This window comes from Ischnura elegans, chromosome 6, assembly GCF_921293095.1.
Source record: "Ischnura elegans chromosome 6, ioIscEleg1.1, whole genome shotgun sequence".
NCBI classification, from domain to species: domain Eukaryota; kingdom Metazoa; phylum Arthropoda; class Insecta; order Odonata; family Coenagrionidae; genus Ischnura; species Ischnura elegans.
This window is the reverse complement of record NC_060251.1, coordinates 98175998-98196917: the sequence shown is the minus strand read 5'-3', so window position 1 is coordinate 98196917 and position 20920 is coordinate 98175998. Positions and strand designations below refer to the sequence as shown.

Sequence of the window (20920 nt, the reverse complement as noted above, 5' to 3'; positions counted from 1 at the left end):
CCTAAAAACATTATAGCGGGCGTCGATAAGCTTAAGACGGGCTCCCGAGTCCCCGGATAAGCTATCGGCATTTTTCGTTAGTGCTATCGAGAAAATATCGTTAAGCGAGCGTAGAGAAACCAATTGTCGTTAGTGAAGATTTTCGATAAGCTAACGACGCAGCAACGTCGATAAGACTTGCTATCGAGTTAGAGAAAGCCCCTACAGGGCCGGGTCCAGGATTTCTTTCTGTGAGGGGCACAAGCAAGGCCGTGTCTAGGCTTTGTTCTGGGGGGGCACAAGGATACCCCGTAATGCAAAACGAACGCAATGATAACGGGACCGTATTAAAAATCTTGCACATTTTTTAAGGATTTGGAGGGGGCATGTGCCTCCGTGCCCCCCCTCCCCCTTAGTGCTTAGTTTATCTTCAGCGACAGGTTTTCAGGGACTAAAACAATTACCCCTCGACCTATCATTTTCCGCATCACACGGTCTTTCCCGTTGTCCCTTTTTCAGTGGCTCCGACTCCATGGGGCCTGAGGGGGCCCGAACACCCTCAAAAATTCACTATGGGTGTGAGGAAAATATGTGTCAGGCTTGTTTTTCGCAGCGTATCCAGATATCGAGATTCGAGTTATCAGGGTTCTAATAATTAATAGTAGCGGGCGTAACTTGGTGGAAATCCATAATCGCAGGAATAGAAGGGTCAGCAACGTTGCTTTTTCCACATAGAAACGTTGTTGATCCTTCTATTCCAGGGTTCTAATGTTGATCATATGACTCTTCTAAAATGCTTTAAAAAAACTTAAAACTCACTATTTATAATATTTCCCGGGGCAAGATCCCCGGTTTGGATCCCCCCAATATTTTTTGTGAGTCGGCATCCCTGCCCTTTTTCCATACCTTATTCCGTCTCTCTTTATATTTACAACTGTCATTGAATAAAATGCCCAGCGTGGCGTTGCTAGCAATCGCTGTAAGCAGCCGTGCGTTCTGATTAGCTGAAAGAGGAATGTTTCAGCGACGGAAAAGGGGGCGTGGCGAATGATGGAAAAAAATATGGGATTTCCATCCCAGGAAAATGATCGCGAGAAACTGTCATTTTTCCGCCATCATTGGAGCTATGGCTCGGATCATCATCACTGGTCAACAATCCTAAGATTGGTTTGATGTAGCTCTTCACTCAATTCTGCCATCTGCTAATCTTTTCACACTTACGAATTTATTTTCATTCGCATCCCTCTTTACCTGTTACATATATATCATTCAAGGTGGTGACCGTCATTACCCGCTGACCACCATATCCCCAGTCTCCCCTACTCAGTGGCGCAGCAAGGGGGGGGGGGATAACCCCCCCCCCAGAGCTCAGACAATTTTTTAAGTTTAATCTATTTTATTTATTTAGATTAATATTACTTATAGAACAGTGTAAGGATTAATAAAATATCCCTCAGAGGCCGTAAAACTCACCATTTTTAATCAGTTATCTTTTTTTTCTGGCGGAGGGCCCTCGCACCTCCCGATTACCCTGGCAGGTATGTCATACACCCAGACACCCCAGTATTAGTTGCACCTGAAACCCCCCTTAGCCTTAATTCCTGGCTGCACCCCTGTCCCTACTTGTCCCTCGACGATTGTCTTCATCAGGCCATCATGACTCAAGATACGGCCTATAAGGTTGTTCCATCTTCTTGTCAGGGTTTATCGCTAGGAAGGGACAAATGAAATAATCGTGCGGTTCAGGCTTACGAATATTTTCATGGTAGCAGGCGCGCAGCCAGGAATTGAGGCTGGGGGCGGGGGTTTAGATGCAACTAATACCGGGGTGTGTGGGGGTATGGAATACTTTTTTTTTAATTTTATTCTCAAACCACCGAATAAAGCTCATGTTGGCCATTTTACATCGGGGTAGTCAACAAATTTAACAACTAAACATACACGAACAACCATGCTATAGACAGGGGAAATCTACCCAGGCGGTACTCGAACCCGCGACCTCTTGGCTGGCAGGCGAGGACGTTAACCCGCCGCCACCGAGGCCAGCAAGATAAGCAGTAGGTGCGAGACTTACCACCAGGATAAGCAATAGGTGCGAGATTAATAAATTTCGGAATTTTAAGAAAAATTGTTGAAAATGGTGAGTTTTACAGCTTTCTGAGGGATAATTTATTAATCGTTTCACTATTTTATTAATAATATCAATACAATTAAGTAAAATGGATTAAACTTTAAAATTTTTCTGGTTTTATCCCCAACCCCCCCCTCGCTGCGCCACTGCATGGTAGGATATACACAAAAACAGGCCTACTAATTTTTAAACAGTTGACAATCGAAATTCCGACGTTACGGCCGGTAAGTGTCGGAGTCTACGAGTCAGGCCGCGCGCTTCCACAGCTTCCCGCGGCGCGTGTGTGGCGATACCGCTGGGGAGGTGGAGGGAGGGACCTAAGAGTGAGGGGAGGGAGAACTGGATTGTGTGGGAGGGGGATATGAGGGGAGGGGTTGGGTGGTAGTCTGGCGGCGAGGTGGAGTAGAATAGCTCGCGCCAAGAAGTCAGTCTCGTCTTGAAGCGGGCGGCAGTGAGATTTTCCACGTGATATCCTCCGCGGTCGACGGCTGCAACCAATATAGCACGTGTGCCCCTCTGGAAAAGATACCGCTACCGCCGTTCTGGTTCCAGTGAGACTCATTGAGTGCCTTTGTTCTTCAACTTGGAATACTTCTTTCATCTTAAAGAATAAGAAGATATCACAGTTTCCGCGCCTCCTAATCGGATTATATGCACGCTCATTATTACGTGGATCTTATGCTATAGTCTTGTTCTGCAATTGTGAAGGACCTAGGGACAGGCTCAAGGATTTTCGTCGCCTGGCAGCCGCCTGCTTCGTGAACTCCCCATTGTTGTCGGATCTCTCGAAAGGTATGTAGCACGTTCGAATAATTTTGTGTGCTTTTGCGGCGTTTGACTCCTTCCTCCATTGAGTTCGACGTTGAATTGGGTCGTGCACCTGTGTGAATTTCCATCGTTTCACATGACATACTGACGTGTATGTTATAAATGTAATAGAAAACCCTCATTAACTCCACTTATAAAGTTGTCACGTAAAATTACCAATAATGGGTGTTTGTTTATGTTTGGGGGACGAAACAGATAGAACACGAAAGTTCATATGTAATCTTTTGTACTTAAAAAGATGAAGAGGAAGATTAAAGAAGTAAAAATAACTGTAAGTAGTGATAAGATACTTAATTCGATCGCTACAATATGATAATACATGCTGCAGTGTTTGCTGATATTAAGATTGTGAACGTGTATTTATTGTTCTCGACGATTTGGAGACTAAATACGCTCGGTGGAATAGTAATACGTCATACTCAAGGTCTCCAAGTTGTCACTAGTTCAGGTATCACTCGAAGAAATCATTACAGTGCGTAGGATGCAATACGTGGTCTTATAGTTATCGCTGAATTTCATATTTACTCAGTGCCGCAACTAGAATATTGGGGTTGATTTTGTTGGAATTGTGAAGAGCTCACCCATTACCAATTCACAGGAGAGCGAAATATACGCCGTCAGGTCGGGGTGGGCCAATTGTAATGCTTACATATTCTATTATAATGGGCCGTTATACTTATTTACTTATGGTCTTTCGACAGTAAAAATTAACACTTTTATTAATTATTCATTAAGCTTGAATCATTCAATAGGCCTACTTGGACTCGACTTGTGTCAATCATTTCTTATTATCTTCAATAGAGTAAATTTACCTATCGCTTTGTAAACAAATGTGTAGCGATAATTTGGCAGAGTAAAAAAGTGTCATAAAGTAATATATGGTTAATTAATTTCGTATGGTATCTTTTTTAGGGAAACTACGATGCAATTATTTTCCCGGCGAATTATTTGCGTGAAGTCGTTTCAACGGACTACCCGTCCATCATTGTCATGGTTAACGAATAAGTTTGACTTAAAAAACGTTGAGGTGTAGCTAAAAACAGTTACAACAATCAGGTAACTCCAGATCGGTAGACAAATATCTTGGTAATTTAGTGAAAAAAAGAGGAGACCCGTTATTTCTTTTTTTCTTTCTTCAAAATGGGTTTCTACGCATTGCTATGTTTATACTCCATGTCTCGATCGAACATATTTTTTATGAATGATCTCAATGGCCTCCTTAGTAAGCCTCTTTCAGAAGTTTTTGAACAGCAGATTAATTTCACGCTACCCAATTTGACCTTGTGTTCCCCATTCATACTATGTTCAGCCATAGCAGACCAATAGGGCAACCTAAAATAACTCCGATGTCCCTTAAGCCTAGTTGAAACATTTAAACTTAAGGGATATAAAACGAATTACAACGGTGGAAATCCCGAGAAGACTACGATTATTTACGGAGTTTTCACGGGTTTAACATTCGGTGAATGGGTTCTTAAAATGAAGTTCAAAATTTCTGAGGCTTCCACCATCTTCGGGGTCTGAAAACGACATTTTAGTCAACTCGTAAGGTCAGTTTTTTAATTATTGTTGTTTTTTTACGTCGATATTTACCTGGCGCTTCGTTTTCTCTTTTTTTCGACGACGACAAAGTCAACCGCGACACCACTTTGGTCTTGACTACCACTTACAAGAGAGATTACTTGTTAAAGATATCTTAAATTTAAATTTCAAAAAGAGGCACTAAAGACACGCAAATAGGTCACCTTTCGAGTCAGCGGCGTAGCTAGGGGGGAGGCACATGGGGGTCGGACCTCCCCCCCCTCCACCCCTCCCCGAAATGTAAGAACACAATGACTTTCCTTCATAAAAGAGAACAAAATATTTAAAAATCGTGAATTTAGAAAAGATTTCCATGACAAATGAAGTTTTATAGATTATGAAAAGTGTTAAAATTAGTTTAAAACCCTCTAGGTACTTAGCACCCTGTTTTTCAGAAGTTTTCTCCCCTGATTTTGGACCCAACCTGAACGATATTCGTGGCTACCCCACTGTTTCGAGTCGTTGATGGAAGAGTGGTCCAAATTTCATGGTTGGAGGAGTATAATTAGAGTTTTTCACCGAATATCATATTCTAAAATACATCGTTTATCGAATAGGGTAGTTTCCTTCATAAAAGATATCGAAAGGCATTGATTGCGATTCGTTACCCACCATTAGTGTATTCATAATATACAAATTATTTGGTTTTAGAAATCCCAGTTTAGACGAATGGCAATGGTCAATTTTATCCTCATTTGAAAAAGGCCAGATTGGCGCCCATGCGATGCCACTCCACATGACGTCACAGGAACATAGTTTCTATACGAGTAGATTGGAGTTTTACATCGTCTGAGATTACCAATGCATGCATGAGGCACAGAGCTCAGGGAAACATCTCTTAATAATCACCTATTAAAACTGCCTAAGGTCGGAAAGTTTTCTTCGTTTGATAAGGTATTAATAATCCTTATTTAACTCAAGCGCTACCTGCTAGCAGCCTGCATCGTTTCAGCGCTCAAAGCCACGCCCCAGGGTCACCTCACAATACGGCAGCGGGAAGCAGACTGACGTTCATACTTAGCCGTCGCGTTTTCGCGCGGTTGTAAATTTTCACTTTTCATTTAATCGCGAAAAATAAATATCGTCGATGTCTCCATGTTCCTGGGTTTCACCGCGTGGATTTTCTTTGTGACGACAGTTTCGCCGGTATTCCAACCGGCGTCTTCAGGTCATTTGAAACTGTCGTCACAAAGAAAATCCACTCGGTGAAACCCAGGAACATGGAGACATCATCTAGACAACGCCGCGGAAAACTACGCATCAAATAAATATCGTCATTTAAAAATCCAAGAGCGTGAAATGCGTACTCCAGGAGTAACAATCTTTCGATTTAGGCAATAAAAAAATAATAGGAAACCACCCTATTCACTACCTCTGCCTTTCTCGAAAAAGATTTGAGTGCTCGCGTAAATAAGAATGACTTTGATGTTATTCTCACCGTTGTTTGTGAGTTCCAATCATGAAAAATACTTATCACTTACTTCCCCTCTATCTCACATCGTACTCAAACCTAAGAATGAAACTATTAAGTATTCTACAGTCGGCCTATAGATGTATTTTCACCCGAGGCGCATTTTAATGGGTTTACAAAATATACACTCGAGGCGCTTACCGTCAAAGCGATACGAATTTCAATTGTAAATAAGGAAAACAAAATCTACTACTTACAAAGTTAAATTCGTGATAATGTGATCTTTCGAGTATTACATGACTCTTAAATGCTATTTTTTTGCAATTAAAAAGGACCAGACTGCAAAAATATTGGAAAAAAAGTGGTTTGCGTTCTACGCTTATCGCCGATCTGCCATCACTTTTTTTTCTTATTAAAATGGTAGAGAACCACTTACAGCAGTGTTGCCATTTTATACTGGCCTGAATTATTAAATTTTGGATACAGAGTGAAATGCATGCGAGTGGTAGCATACATCAATCTTCAACAGGATTGACTGAGGTCTCTCTACGTAGTCACCTTGTCCAGTGCACAAAAAGTAACATCTGAATACATTAACGATGGACCACCACCTTAATTCTTCTCATGATGGTTAGATAATTATATCCTCTCTTGGTATTACAACTCGAGCTGATCGCCGAGCCCTCAATGATAATTTTCTTAAATGTTCATCATCATCATCATTAGTCAACAACACTAAGATTGGTTTGACGCAGTTCTCCATTCCCTCTCCGACCCGCTAGCCTTTTCATAGCAACGTATTTCTTCTCTTTTACATCCTTTATAAACTTTCCTGTGTAACTCATTCGAGGCCGTCCCTTCCCTTCCACCTGACCTAAATATTATAAAGGGCAAATGCCGATCATCTGACCATCTTTGTCTTTTCCCGCTTCGCGCTCCTTTGCGCACGACGAGTTCAAAGTGACTTATTTAATTGTTTCACCCCCTACTCTATCCGTCTCTAAACATTATTTTTTATTCGGAATATCTTCTTTTAGAATACTTTCTCCTTCTACCTATTTCTTTGTCCCAAATTTTTATCCGTTTTGTCATCCCTCGTCTACCTCCCACCATCCTTATCTTAATTTTCCCCTTACTCTTCGCGCCACCCTATGAATGCTATCATTCTTTGTCCTTTATTTGATGATACTGTCGAACCGGGGCGCAGCTAGGAATTAAGGCTAGGGGGGGGTTTAGGGTAACTAATACTTACTGGTGTGGATGTATTGCATACCCACCAGGGTAAGCAGGAGTTGCGGGGAACCTCCTCCAGAAAAATGTTAAGAATAATGGCGAGTTTTACGGCTTTCTGAGGGATATTTGATAAATCCTAACACTATTCTATAAGTAATACTGATCCAATTAAGTAAAACGAGCGTGCTGCGCCCGCTCCCAGCGGGCTTCCCCCGCTCTTTTCAATGCAGGTCCACATAGGAATAGGCGCGTTACTAATTTTAAATGTAGAAAAAAAAGGCAGGGTCTTATGTACAAATTTAATTGGAATGTTCATGTACAAATTGAGGTCAGAGGACCTCTTTAAACACAACATTGGAAGTAATTACACTATCCTCTGTTAAACGCACATGATGACTCATACTTACGTATCAACAGGAGACTTGAATGTGGAATCAGCCGCATTTTGATAAAAGTTATTTAAAGAATGCGAGATATTATTGCAAATGAACAAATGTATCAGTTTGTGTGACGTTAACGTTAGGAATATTTACCGTTTTTTGTTTTTATTTTATTATTTAAAAACCAATTTTAGGAAACAATAGCAATATTTAGGAAGTAAAATATGCCGTCGCATGTTCTCTGATAAATTCTGTGCATTTTGGTACCTCATTTGTAGAGTTTGTTTGCGTATAATTTGAGAAAAAGGTATCTATACAGTAGAAATAATATAGAAGATGGATTAAATTAAAAAATTCCTCTTAGCTCTGGGGCAGCGAGGGGGGTTTTATCCCCCAAAACCCCTCTCGCTGCGCCTCTGCTATCGAAAATCATTTTTAATTATTTTTCAAGGTTTTCTTACTATTTTTTTGATTTTTGTTCATTGTTATTTACGATTTTCTGACTATTTGTTCATTCTTTTCGTTTTTATTGCGAGTCGTTTGTAATTGGACTTGTGCAGTTGTCGGGTCGCATTAAATAAATAATCCTCTAAAGAGATCCCGTAACACAGGAACCAAAACAGACCTGCCTACTCACTGTATTCCTCACGCGCTAAAAACAGCGATGAACTACGGTAGCACTCATACTCACACAATCGGGCTCAAGCGGGAACATTACACATGGCTAGGCCGCCGTTCGGAGCGCAATAAATCAGAATCATCCGGTGGGGACGTGTATCACTCGTCTCTCGAGCCAGAAGTAGCCGTCCAAGGATGAGTCGTCTGCTATCCCATAATGCATCTCGCACATCGCTCTTTCGGTAAACCTGAACTCAAATATGGGTATAAAGGGATTTAGCCTGAACCGTCTGAAGGATAAAGTTAACGAAAAGCCAACGGATTGCATTACGCAAAGACCCATCTCTCTTGTGTGAATCAGGGACTAGAACATTTTGTTCGGTGAAACCCTATATAGCTATTCGCTACGAAGAATTACGACTTGGTAGAAGCATGCTTCAACGGCAAAGGAAATATCATGGTTAAACTTCTGGATTACGTGAAATGATTCTTTCTCGGAGGATCAACAACTTTTTGGAGTATGAAAAGACAAAAGGTGTTGAATCCATCTCTGAACACAAAACATAATTTTCTCACCGCATTAAAGTAAATATGTCTACTTAATTGCCAATTTTTAAAAAACCATTTTCAAAACATCTGCTTTTGCATAACATTTGTGGCCAGATAAAAAATTGAAATGTACGTTTTAATTAGATCAAATATTATAAGTGAATGATATTTTTTATGTTGAATTTCCGCACTTCAACGTTTACTTTCGTGTGACTCCGAATAGCCTCCGTACTCCGTATGCCTCTGACTTCTCTGCGAATGTTTCTTACGTTCGTGAAAGTAGGTGTTTGATTAGAGTAGCAAAAACTTTCATCTTTTCGCTCGTCTTTTTTCTCTCTATTCATTCTAGACATTATTTTATATCCTACTAACAAAGGCACCCGTGGAAATAATCAATCAATTTGAATAAACTAGGGCTTTACAATTATTGAGGTGTTGATTTACCGTTTATAGCAGGTTAGGGTATAAGCAGTTTCTCTTTTTTTCATGTTTTGAACGTATTTTTACCCATGGCCTCAACGGTTAATTTCTATTGTTAGAATGAAAAAATGGATAAATTTCGATCTATAAAAAAAATTATGGGAAAACGCTGCGTATTTAAAAACGGAAAAGAAAACGATTTATTCGGGATTTGCCGTCTCAATATTGGTCTCAGAGGCACCAGTTCGCTCTTACTTATATTTTCATTGAGGTCCCGACAAGCCCAAAAATATTATAAATAATAATGAAAATAATAATAATAGTTTTATTAGCCATTATACAAATTTGAATTTGCAATAGTCTTCGTCATATAGGTACATAGGAATACAAGATTGAGTGAGTATAATACCTATTTTTTAATTTCGAAATTCGAAAGCTTAGCAGCTTAAATAAGGGATGCCATCTCCGGATTTACATTATCTTATGAAAGTTAGTCTTCATTCGAAAGATTTTTTCTTTGTGGATTTTAAAATATGAATCCGATGAGTGGCCCAACTGAAGTAGTCGCGCGGGATACCCTAACACAAGGGTATTCAACCCGCGTCCCCCGGGCCGCATTCGAACCCCCGGCTAATTTCTTACAGCCCCTAGTGTCGAAAGAAAATATTGTATCGTAAAAGAAAATATTGTACCAAATATCATCTAACGATTTGATCGTTGGATCATTCTTCCTCATAGAATGGTCCTCCAAGATTGCACTGAGAACATTAATTGCTTACGCTTGGTTTCGCTGTTAGTAGGGCCCGCCCGCCTTTGTGACGGTGCGGGATTCCTCGTCCCCTCCCTTCCTTTCCTATCCTTCCCCTGGAGGTGTCGTCGGGCTCTCATCGCGGCGATGCCTCCCATCCTTATCCTTCCTCTGTCCTCCCCCTCTCGAAGTGGCACGGGCGTATAAGTCTCGGAACTAGGTTCCCGGCCCTCGAGAGCGTATCCTTTGCGGGGCCCGCCCTGGGAACCCCGAATCCACTGTACCAAATTTCGACAGACTCGTCAAAAATAAACAATGTCAAAAATTGCATTGATTGATTGAACTTTTTTAACCAGTAGAGATTATTGCAGTTTTTTTACTTTATTGATGTGGTACCAAAGTGATGTGAGAATTGAGGTCCTGCGGACGATGTCAAATCGATTTTTGGCCCCTGCATTAAAAAACGTTGAAGACCCCTGCCCTAATGCGAAAAATTTCGTGCGTCATCAAAATCAGTGGCGTATAAAAATAGGGAGGTTGGCCGCCCCGTAAAATCTGGACAACTTTTAAAGGACGGTCACCTTATTTACACGCTAATTTCCAATAATTTTAATCAGCACTCCCACATTAATTTCTGAGCGATGAAAAGCTATTTTTTTTTATTTTTTAGTGCATAGCTAGCTCCAAAGCGTATACATTAATTCTCTCATATTTTTCTTATTCAGCAAGAGCCTCATTTTCCCAGCACGATAGGGTATAGCCACATGGTTACATTGGGCTGAAATGGGTTAATCAGGTAATCAAACTCATTTTTCTCGATACTAACGTGATGTTTATTAGAAGCTTGAGAAACCAAACAATGGAGCGACTTGACGATGAATTTTTTATGATTGTCAATTGTCATTAGATTTCGAGTTTCCCGCCATTCACGAAGCGCCACCCTTCCCAAAAATACCGCGCTCCTCCGCACTCGTCTCGACCGCATCGGCTTGTGCAGCCTATTAATGTGCCCGAGAGCTCTAAATATGTTATTTTTATACAGGCTCCCATATTCATTTATAGCACCTCGCGCTTCCGAAGCTGCTACGGTCGGGCCTTTGCCCTGATAATACGGCCGCGGAGTTCTGAAGGCCTCAACACGTACATGCATCATCTTCCATTGTAGATTTTTACCCCTTTTCAAGTGCTCAAGTGCTGGACATGGTTGATGAGGATAGGCTGCATCTAAATGATATACATATAAGACATAATGTGTGGATAAAGCTTGTTCTAAGCGGAAAGAGGATGTTGAAAACAGTGTTGGAGGTTAGAATTTTGGGTAAACAAGGAAGAGGATAGGTAGTTAGAATTTTCTGCACAGGAAGGAGCTTCTGAGAGGTTCGCTATGTAAGAATTTTGAAGAAAAGATTAGTGAAGAGTCTGATCTGGAGTGTAGCGCTTTGCGGCACGGAAACATGGGCAATTAGGAAGGAGGACGAGAGAGGATTGGAGGTGTTCTAGATTTGGTGCGGAGAAGAATGGAGAATGTGAAGTGGACGGAGAGGAGGAGAAACGACGAAGTGCTGGAGATGGTGGGTGAGGAGAGGCAGCTTCTAGATGTGATACATAGGAGACAGAAGGTATGGATAGAGCGAGTTCTAAGTGGGGAGGGGATGTTGAAAACGGGGTTAGAGTATAGAATTTTCGGAAAAAAAGGAGAGGAAGAAATAAAATAGGATTTTAAGGCAATGTAAGGGACTAGGCCTTTTTGTGAATTGAAGGCGAAAGTCAATGAAGTATGGGGAAGATATACTGCCAGAATACCTATTATGAGCTCCATGGAAACCCACCTTGATCGGTGGAATACTTTAATAATAATAAGTGAGCGAACGGTACCTAGGTTTACCTCATCACACGGTGTGACACCAGTATGCAAGATCTTGCTTCCTATGATTCTAGGAAGATCTTTCAGCGTTAATCTGATGTAACATCTACCATACTGCGACGGTAAACGAGGGATATGTTTCACGTCGTCTGAGATATAATCTCCTCCGAATATATTGATAGTAAGTAAATGTAGCCTTAATTTTGCTCTATGTTCCTGTGCAAGATTCCCATCCTAACTCTCCTAACGAATTGGAAATGCTGTACTTTTTATCGGAACAACTCATCACGAATCTGGCCACCATATACTATGCTATTTTGATTTCAGCCATCAGTCCTACTTCATGTATTAAATAAAGACGTCAGGAAAGTATTTCTCTAGAAATATAATGATCGTGGAATGTGTCGATAAAAATTGGGTCTGGGTGTAGATTGGAGTCTCCCATTTAATGACAACTCGGAATAACTGTTGACTCAGCGCGTGGTGATGTACCGCATGACTGACTCACTATGCTGTTGAAGAGGCTGAGCATCTACCGAGGAAAACGAAAGAGAAAGTGTTACGAGGCTGGTGTGTGGGAGCGGGAAACTCTTCGGGATTGAGGTAGCTCGCTGGGATAATGTATTGAGGAAAAAATCCCAGTGTCACGCGAGAATGCAAGGCAGTAACCTCTCTCAGTAGGTCAGGCGAACACAGCTGCGGAATGTGTCCAAAGGTGTGGAGCATACTGTTTTATATGATGGTCGTTTTCGCACGGTGGTGATTTAATTTGCGAGATCCATTCGTTATCTTCTTGAATGACTACTTCTGCAGAAAATCACCATGAAAATAGTGTCGAAGTATGCGTAACAAAAGCTTGAATAAGTGAAAGAATTTCGTTAACTATTAATCCGAATTACAGCGATGAACGCCGCAAGAAAGAAATTGTCACTAGAATAGCTCAGGCGTAGAGGGATTTTTACAAAGAGAAGAATCTACTTACAGCTGAGAATACAAGCATAGAAGTAAGGAAAAAATACGTCAGGTGATGCGTATCGAGTATTTTTCTCTATGGGAGCTAGGCTTGGACGTTGACTGCAGCAGAGCAGTCAGAGTGGAAGCATTGGAAATTCGGTGCTACCGAAGAATGATGAATATTAAATGGATCGACCGAGTAATTATTGAGGACGCGCTAAGAAAAATTGGCGATAAAATAAATTCTGAAAACCTTAGTATACGGGAAAACTTAGCTAGCCGCATTGTGTGGCATGAAGGCTTTATGAAAACAATCGTTTAAGGACAGGTGGAAGGGCAGTAGGGCAAGGGAGGGCCCTGAATGAGTTACATAGGACAGATTATAAAATATATATTAGAGAATATATATGTCACTATGAAAAGGCTAGCGGATAGGAGAGCGGAATGGAGAGCTGAGTCAAACCAATTTTAGCATTGCTGACTTATGATGATGATACTGTCCTGGGGTTACTACGAGGTTTTCCCAAAAAGTAATGCACCATATTTTTTTCTTCGACGTTTATTCATTGCGCATGAGGAGATATACACTCACGAAGGGATAATTTTTAAGCTTAAACCCCATTTTTCCACGTAACCTCCGTCCCGTTTCATGGCCTTCCTCCAGCGCGAAAAAAGGACGTGTTTGCCCCGTTGGTAGCAATGCTTGTTCAGGTCCTAGACCACTGCAAATCTCGGGGCACCGCCGAACCGCCTCCTGATGCCCTCATCCTCTGAGCTCAGTGACTAACTGTACTTATACTGACAGCAGAATCTCCTTAGACTTTGCATAAACGTTTTTAAATATTCTCTACAGTTTCTTTCTCTGCAGTGAGACATTCAATGACGCTCCCTGCTTGCATTATATACATCACCTATAGACGCCATTTCGAAACGGTCCTGTAGATACGATATTAGTCGTAGGAGTCAGAAATTTTGGGCGGGCACCCATGAAATTTCAGGTAATGCATATCGATGGCTAAGTTCCAACAAAACGTATCTCCGAAGTAGTAACTTTTAAGAAGAGCGAAAAAAACGATTTATTTTTTAATTTTATATAATTTGAATTGAAATTTAAAACCAAAAATACATAACATTGAAAAATTAGCATACATTTGCAAACAAAGAGTTGATTTTTTTCTTGAATTGCATTTTTATTAACAGTATTAGCAGTATTAACTCAGACCGGTAAAAAATTTTGAGATACGTGTTGTTAGAACTTAGCCATCGATATGTGAAGTTTCCCATTCGCACCATTGTTGTCGGCTGAGAATATCCAGGAGTGGTGCATAACTTCCTGGGCAACCCTCGTGCATTCATTGTCGTAATTCATGTAATCATTCTTGTAATTGGGTTTTCAGCGTCATATTTTTTTCGCGGGCGTATGAGTTGTATTGATTTTATTTGGGTGGGTACTGGGTTTTCCATCATTTATCTATTCGGATACTTGCTATATGGAATCAGGCCCATTGGACCGCGCGACGTCGAAACCAAGGCTCTTATGTTCTTTCTTTCTTTCTTTCTTTCTTCACTCCACACCCTTCCCTCCTATCGTTTTCTCAGATCCACAGAGAAAAAATCATTCGCCTTGACCGGGATTCGAACCCGGATCCCCCGATTTCCGGTCGAGTGCTTTAGCCAGTTAAGCTACCGAGGCGTCATTCTTCCCTGAGGATATTTGCGGACACTACCGGACGAGATGTTGCTGGACTGCAGGGCATATGATGCCACAAGCAGTCCAAATCTGTGGATCTTTCGCACGATTGTGCATTGAGGGTTACTCCCGTATAAGTTATCACCGTGGCTAGTTCCGGTATACTTTAAAACTAGTCAAGAGCGAACACCTCTTTGTGTTCTATGTCCGGGCCTGCTCTCCGGCTGTGGCGCTGTGCTCACGATTTGGACTGCTTGTGGCATCATATACCCTGCAGTCCAGTAACACCTTGTCCGGTAGTGTCCGCAAATATCCACAGGGAAGAATGACGCCTCGGTAGCTTAACTGGCTAAACCACTCGACCGGAAATTGGGGGATCTGGGTTCGAATCCCGGTCAAGGCGAATGATTTTTTTCGCACGATTGTGCATTGCGGGTGACTCCCGTATAAGTTATCACCGTGGCTAGTCCCGGTATACTTTAAAATCTTCCCAGACTTCCATTCGTTGCAGATCGTCTACGTTCACCATTTCTTCGGTCTTCCTCTTGTTCTTCTTCCCTCCGGAAACCTGTAATTTGCTTATTTTGGTTGTCTTTCGCTTTTCATCCGTTCCTAATGTCTCATCCAATCCAATCTCCTGCTTTTTAATAACCCTACCGTTGTATTGTCCCCATAAAGATTACGTAGTTCCTGATTGTGCAGTTTTCTCCATTCTTCTTTCTGTATTTTCATTTTTTTAATATCGACATTTAATTTTGATGGGCCAGTTTCTCCATTGTTTCCAACTCCTCTGCGTGAATCAACCTTATTTATTTTCGTGATGCGTAATGTATGCATACTTATTTTCATTTTTTTGAGTTCTTAATTAAATTTACAGGGAAAGGAACATACTCAGCTACAGTCCACGCTATATTACTAATAAACTTACTCCGCATTCAATTTTTTTGATGGGTTCCTACAAATTCATACAGATTTTCATATTTGACTGGCTATTTTCTCTCCTCCTTTGCAATTATTAACCTTAATTATATTCGTGTTGCATTATTCATGTGTAATTATTTCCATTGTTAAAGTTAATTTTTAAATCTGATACGACACTTCTGGTTCAGTGGACTCTACATTTTTACCCAGGGAAATTCTAAAAGTAAATCCTCGCAATATATCTATTTTATTAGTTCTAATTTTTTTATTACCTCTATTTCTTCCTTCGTTGACTTCATAAATCCCTTGATGGACGAATCTCGTTAGCAATATGAGTATGATGACTCCCAATATGAGATAGTGGAGAGAAAAGAAAACAAGACTCTCTCTCCATGATGGCTCGATTTCATTTCGTCAATTTGGTTCTGGGGTTGAGTGGCGGCTTGGATGCTGTCGTCGTAATTGGATTAGAAGAGGATTTCTTCGGAGAAAAAAGAATCTCATCGTGGCCGCGTTGCTTTTGATCGAGTCTCTTGTTCACGGGAAAGCTTACCCATTTATCGCCATGACTACGCGAAACAGTTTCCCCTCCTACCATTTCCTCCGCTGTCCGTCTCTCGACCCTTGGCCCTTAATCACACGATCATATTTCACGTTCAAGTTTAGGGATGGCGTCAATGTCAGCTCAAATGATGACTCTAAAACGTCATCATTTTCAATTATATAAACAATAATGATATTTTTTGTTTTTTTTCGTCGTAATATTTTATTTAAACATTAGGAATGAAGTGAAAAAATGTTTTAGTGTAATCAAAATAGTGAAGTTGCTCACGAAATCCAAATAAAAGAAATAAATGAATCTTTTAATACAAAAATAAAAACAAATATATAAGGAAAAAGGCGGTTTGGTTCTGCTGAGAACTTAAAGACTTGTCATCTGGTGACATTTTTCAATCCAGTGATCAGTTGTAAGTTCAACGGATTGAATAACACGAAATAAATTTAATAGTATTTTTAATGGTTGCATAAACATTGACAATGTGCTTCGTTGAGATTTTTTTCTTTCTCTTTTGTTGCCAGAGTCAAGTTGGATGTTAAAGAAGGTTTGTTTGTTTTTTCCGTGAAAATATTTTTTATTGTCATGAAATAAACTCACACAATTTATTATATTTCGCATGTTCAAAAACCTATTGTTACCTCAAAAGCAGGCATTTTGCGTTGCAGGGTGCCTCACCCCCTAATATTTTTTTTAATTTTGTATGAATCCATTTTTTTCTAGCATGAAAACGAGCTTGGTAAACATCAAGATGTCCTCAAAGAAGGGTTTGATATAGAAAATGATGGCTTACGCTGTCATTTTCCCTGTCTTTGTATATCATAGATGAAGTAATCGGTGGACTTTTACATGAAAAATAGTCGAGTTTTTCAAGCTTTAGGAAAATACGGACACACGTGCACGGAGTGAGGCCTTTTTTTTTCTCCCTCGGTGTTCTTCCATTGCCTCCCAAGTGGACCAGTGTGAGTCGGGAGATTGAGGAGGAAGTGGGATTGATAGTCTGCTGTCAGACAAGCGGAGGATTCGCTTTTCGGGCCCTTTGCTCCGTTATATTACGTTAACGAGAACCTGATGTATTGACCTCCGCTTTCTTCCTCTTATCCCCAGCGTAAAACGGCTTACAAAAACACACTCTGCAAAGGGGGGTTATTCTGTTATTTCCGAATGAAAATGACCAAACGAAACAAAATATTGGATCTTTAAATGAACCTTTCGATGAGTCATTCATTGCTCGAGGAAATAACAATGGCAGGACGGGAACGAACTGTTTTTCGTGGAACTGAGCCCTTTATATGAGGGCCGCTACTCGAGCGCCGTAGGCGGTCATGTATTGAACTTTCAAACAATGTCCGTATTAGGCTATACCTGTGACGTCATCCGAATTTGGGCACATAGTCGGAAGTGCTTAAAAAAAAATTTCTATCTTGACACAAAGTGTCACAGCATCACATTATTTGTGCAATCAAAATGCGTGGAGTGTATGATTTTCTCCATTACTAGGCGTGACACGACATGTTAAATATAATTTTCGAATTTAGGAGGCACACAAGAAAAAAAACTAATTTCAGTGAGAAAATTGAAGCATAGTAATTTCACTTGTCTGTGCTACTCGTAATTACTGCCTTGTACAATCTAATTCTTGCACAAGTCTAAATATTTGCTCGCTTCAAGTTCGGCAACTTGCCCGGGAACTTCAGCCTATTTTCCTCGCTTGGAAGCGGTACAAGAATTCAAATGGCTGCGATGATAGACCGTCAGATCTTACGAAGCCCAACTTGACGAAGAACGTGTCACTGGCATTTTTTTTCTCTTCGGATGCGAAGTTAATAGCCGACTCTCATTTCCATTCTGACCAAATAAATAATTTGGCGCTTCAAAAGTGCAAATAGATGAGCTTGGTGGAGTATTAGCATTGGAATGCAGTGGTATTCTCCAACTAATGACATTTTTTGACTCATGAAATTTCATAGAACAAAAATGACAACCGCGCTACCTATAATTATCCCTTTCTCGCTATGACAGCCAGGAGCGTAGCCTTAGCAGGTTTTTGGTGCGTCCAAAACACCCACATCCGCAATTTTTTCCTCCGCGGCGATTATCCCTGATACATAATTTGAGGAGACCACTAGTCCATGGAGACTGTTCAGGCACTCCAGGGGTAATCTTCTGGCACTCAATTTTTTTTCGATGAACACACACATCAATGTATACAGTTAATTCTGAAGTAAACTTTCAGCATTATGCAAACGAAATAAAGCTGACTTAATAAAATGTATATTTTCCCGAATTGACAGCAAAAGACTGACGGATCGGCAGAGCCCGCCGAATTGGTATTGTGTCGGCCGGGGAGGTGGCTGCCGCGGATGTGACGGTTGCTGAGCTGGCCTACCGATAGAATAGTAGTTCCTGGATGAGTTACAGACATAGGCGGATTTAGGGGAATGGGGGCACTTACCCTCCCCAGACGCTTAAAAAGTAGACAACATTTTTTTTGCCGTTTTCCTTTTTTATATTACGAAGCCTCAATCATTTAATTTAATATTAATAAGTTTCGTATTAAAATAAATAGATTATTTCGTACAGCAATTGTTTTACCTTGTTTTAAGTCTCAAGTATGATAAGATAGTTTGCCTGTTAGACCCTTGCGCCCCCACCCCAGGAAAAATCCTGGATATGCCCCTGTTTACGGAGGTAAGAAGTCAGACAGGGTTAGTTACTTCGCCGATAGTGTTCTCACCTGCAATTTTTTTATCTAAAAGTTGGTCTATTCCGTAGTTTTCTATTATTTTTCTGTTTATACCCTTCCTGAATAATTTTTCGCTCCCCTTCCTTCACAGTCCTGACTATTAAATTCCACCACTCAGTGGCGTAACTTCGGGAAGATGCGGGGCTTTTGGAGTAATGAAGGGGTTAGTGGGAGTTACCCCCCAGGATACGGGGAATTTAGGAAAAATTTTGAAAAATAACTTGCCTAAAAATGCATTTTACATAATTTTGGTACTTAAAATTTAACTTTTAGCAGATGCACTTATTATATAAATCAAATCCAGACAATATTTTTAAATATTTTTTTGATTTCTCTGAGGCTTTGGGGGGGGGGGTATACATCCCTTCATCCCCCCCCAATAGTTAAGCCACTGCATCTACTTCTATATCCCGATTCCTGGAAATGAAAGTGGGACACATAAAGAGTGCATTATCGAGACCATATAATTCTGAGTCCCACTCCCTTTCCCTAAAGGCCTGTTTAAACGACACATCAACACATTAAATGCCTGTTTGCCTAAACGACTTTTGCGGACTGGAACGGAACATGTTCGAATGCATGAACCAAATTAGAGCAGGTTCTATTTTCTGTGCATTGATTTGCACAAGGTTGGGTGGTTACACGGTGCATTTTCATGGTCCTTCACGCGCAAGGGCGTACCCAGGATCAAAGTAAGGGGGGGGGGGGGGCAAGCCATGGTTTTTCGAGCTGTAGGTAATATTTAACAATGGAAAAGGGTGAATGAAATCAACATTTTAAGGAAACTGTAACAGCTCTTTATTAGTTTTAAAAATTATTCGCTTTAAAAAAATATTATTTTCCTCAAAAACATTTGCGACTTTTGCTTCAAGGGTGGGGGCAGCTGCCCCCTCCTGCCCCTCGCTATGTACGCTCTGGTTCACGCGTTCAAACTTATAGACATTAAGTCGTGCGAGATATTGTACCGTGCAAACAGGCCTTAATTCCCTTTTTTTCCTCATCTTCCCTCTTCTGCGTGCGAGCCGAAGGATTCCTCCCTCATATCTCTCTTATTGGCTCCCAATATTTTTCTTCTGAGTTACTCTTCTGTTGTTTATACACGGCCCATGCTAGCCGTTGGGGGTGATCCGCGTGTAGTCTACCCGCATATCACCTAAGCTCCCCCGAGGAAAATATCTGGCTCCGCGCCTATTGACTGCGGCGCACAAGGAATTATTATCAGCGCCATTTAGGCATTTGAATAGCAGGCAGAACTACCTTACTATTATCGTCTTATAATCACAACTGTCAGGATGGCCGAGCGGTCTAAGGCGCCAGACTCAAGATAGTCCTGCCCGTCATGCGGGTCTTGTGAATTCTGGTCCTCGTAAGAGGGCGTGGGTTCGAATCCCACTTCTGACAAAACTTTTTTTTTCGCCCACGATGATGATGTTATTTTAACACATTATTTACACTTTGGTACCTTAGAGACTGTACTCATCCCACCCCAAAGCTTAGCAGAAAAAAATAAGAAATAAATCTTCAAAATTGCCTAACAGTGGCGTTTGGATTATGTGGGCCATGAGAAATTAATATTAATTAAAGATTAATTTAATTGCAGTGCAATTAAATAAAATACTATCAAGCATTATTTTATACTCTAAGCTAGCGGGAAGAAAGAAATCTTTTCAAAGTCCATTTTAAAAACGTCATTTCAGACTACATGATTCAGTGGGGTGGTGCACCTTCAGCACCAAATACATATTGACTATATACTCTTGCGGTTTAAGTAAAATATATATAACATATTTTCCGACGTTCCGAAAATTTATTTTCAGATTTCAATGCTTATTATTACTACGAAACTATGCTATTATTATATATGCGAAACTATGAATAATGCTATTATTACTATTATTATTATTACGAAAATAAGTGATTATGTAATACGATGAATTAATGATGGTAAGATTATATAGTGAAAAGATAAGATGATTTTTACATAACAATTGAAATACTTTATTAAGCAAAAATATATAAAATATTTATCAAAAAGATTGTTTTAAATAATGGGTTATGCATGCAAACATACGAAAAATTGTATTAAAAAGAACTGACATAAGTGGTTTAAGCAAAATAGATTTTGTTCTAATTACGAGGATTATTAAAATCTGAAGTTAATACAAAATAGCGTGAAACAACCGCGTAGAATTCGTTTTCATAGCTTTCTTCAAGTTGAAAATCCTGTTTGTTTTTATTTACTCATCGAGGTTTACGCGTTGTCCCATTTCCTTTCTCCAACTTCCAGAATTTGGGAAATTTCACTCGAGAG

General features: G+C 40.4%; 1 protein-coding gene and 1 non-coding gene across 3 annotated transcripts in view; both read left to right on the top strand.

Moving 5' to 3' along the window:
• Window positions 1-2513: 2513 nt before the first annotated feature.
• Window positions 2514-20920, top strand: part of LOC124161237 — a 133074-nt gene continuing 114667 nt past the window's right edge. For both annotated transcript variants that reach the window (XM_046537510.1, XM_046537509.1), the window contains exon 1: window positions 2514-2902. The gene's annotated coding sequence lies outside the window, so the exon portion shown is untranslated. The remainder of the gene's footprint in view (window positions 2903-20920) is intronic.
• On the top strand, window positions 19896-20010 carry Trnal-caa. The gene is made up of 2 exons: window positions 19896-19933; window positions 19965-20010. It is a non-coding gene; the product is annotated as a tRNA-Leu (tRNA).